The sequence below is a fragment of the Chrysochloris asiatica genome, unplaced genomic scaffold (assembly GCF_000296735.1).
Source record: "Chrysochloris asiatica unplaced genomic scaffold, ChrAsi1.0 scaffold00375, whole genome shotgun sequence".
Lineage (NCBI taxonomy): Eukaryota > Metazoa > Chordata > Mammalia > Afrosoricida > Chrysochloridae > Chrysochloris > Chrysochloris asiatica.
The window spans coordinates 447,437-449,807 of NW_006408893.1; positions in this window are offsets into that span (position 1 = coordinate 447,437).

Here is a 2,371-nt window from a genome sequence, read left to right on the forward strand (position 1 = left end):
CTGGAGGTTTCTACGGTGCACACGCACTACCTGCATAGCAAAGGTGACTAACCAGTCGGCCACAGTTTTATTTTTGTTTTTGAGTGGCCATTTTTGTCTCTGTTTTTATATTGCTTCTGTTTTTGGTCCTTTTGATCACACTTTTTTCCAAGGGGTGGGAGCTTTTTCTCCCTAAGTTACTCAAGAAGAAACAGCAATCATGGCCATATAGCCAAGCTACAAGCATACACAATAATAGACATTATACCCGAAAAGGGAAGCCTATCTCCTGATCATATCCACCAGGAGACACTCAATAAGCTTAACAACACAGCAACAAACATCCATTCAAGCATTAAAAACCCTCCTAACTACTGAAAATGAAAAACAACAACAACAACAACAACAACAAAACCCCACAACAAAAGATCTCCAAACGTCCAAAACCAAAAAGGAGTATCTGAGACAAATGAATTGGAGACAAACAAGAATTTCCAGAAGAGGAAGAGCAGGCTTTGGATTTACTGAGAAGGAATTCAGAGGAATGATATGGAAACAAATTCAAATGCTCCAAAAAGTGGTGGAGGAAAATAAGGAAGAAGTCAAGAAATTACTATAGGAGCAATCAAACAAGATTAATACAGCATTAGAAACAATTAAAAACCTGAAAATAGAGGTCCAGATGATTAATAATAAAATATCAGAAATGGATAATACACTGAAAGATGAAAGGAGCAGAATTGAAGAGATGGAAGCCAGAACCAGCGAGCTGGAAGACAAATCTCTCAAAATTGCTAAGAAAGAAGAGAAAGCAAAACAGGGATAAAAAAATCTGAAGAGAGTCTAAGATTCGTCCTGGATAACATGAAGAGGCACAACATAAGGATTAATGGCATTGCAGAACAGAAAGAATCAGAGAAGTCCACAGAGGAGATAGTTGAAGAGCTTCTGGAAGAAAATTTCCCTAACATCTTGAAAGATGAGAAGATAAACATTCAAGAAGCTGAATGTACCCCAGGAAGGATAGACCCTAAAATAAAATCACCAAGACATATATAAACAAGCTCTCCAAAATAAAAGACAAGGAGGGGATCCTAAAAGCAGCCAGGGAAAAGAGAAGTGTAACTTACAAAGGCAAGCAAATCAGATTAAGCTCTGACTTCTCAACAGAAACCATGCAGGCAAGAAGGCAATGGAGAGACATATACAAAACCCAAAAAGAAAAAACTGCCAATGAAGAATCATCTATCCAGCAAAACTGTCAATCAAATACAATGGTGCAATCAAAACATTCAAGGATAAACAGAAGATAAGAAATTTTGTCAAAGCCAATCCAGCACTTCAAAACACCCTAAAGGGAGTTCTTTGGACTGAAAACCAACAAGAACAGACAACATCCAGATATTGACAGATGTGGCAACACCACCTGAAACTCAGACGACAGATAGCGGAGTTCAGAACAGAACAAATTACAACAACAAATTACAACAGAACAAATTACAGTAATGAATTCTGTCAACCGAATATCAAAATAATAACAATGTTAAAGAAGGGAAAAAATACAGGAACAGAGATCTAGGTGATGAGGAGGTCAGGTAGATTACAGGATATAGTAGAATGTCTTAAATGGAGGGAAAAGTTAATAGACTATAGGGTAGTCCCAAAGAAAGTTAATATTTCACACCTTACCATGAAAATGAACATCCAGGCAGAACAAGGAAACATTAAAACTAAGATGAAACCGACAAGAAATAGCACAAAAACACAAACTCAACACAAGAAGACATGCAGAATAAAAGAACGAACAGCACTACCAAAAATTAACATAATGTCAACAATTAATTCATACTTATCAATAATTATATTGAATATCAATGGATTAAATGTACCTGTGAAGAGACAGAGAGTGGCAGAATGAAAAAGAAAACAAGAGCCTTCAATATGCTGCCTGCATGAGACACAGCCTACATACAAAGACAAATACAGACTAAAAGTTAAAGGATGGAAAAAATATTTATCAAGCTAACTGCAACAATAAACAAGCAGGAGTGGCAATACTAATCTCTGATAAAGTAAACTTTATCATCAAATACTTTAACATCTAAATACTAAAAAGCATCTTTTCAGACCACAATACTATAAAACTAGAAATAAACAATAAGAAGACCAAGGAAATAAAGTTGAATACATGGAAACTAAATAACACCCTGCTAAAAAGTGACTGGGTAAAAGAAGAAATGAGTTAACAAAGTTCCTAGAAACAAATGAGAACGAAACACAACATACCAAAATCTTTGGGATGTTGTGAAAGCGGTGCTGAGAGGACAATTTATTGCAATAAATGCGCACATCCAAAAAGAAGAAAGAACCCAGATAAACACATTAAAACAAC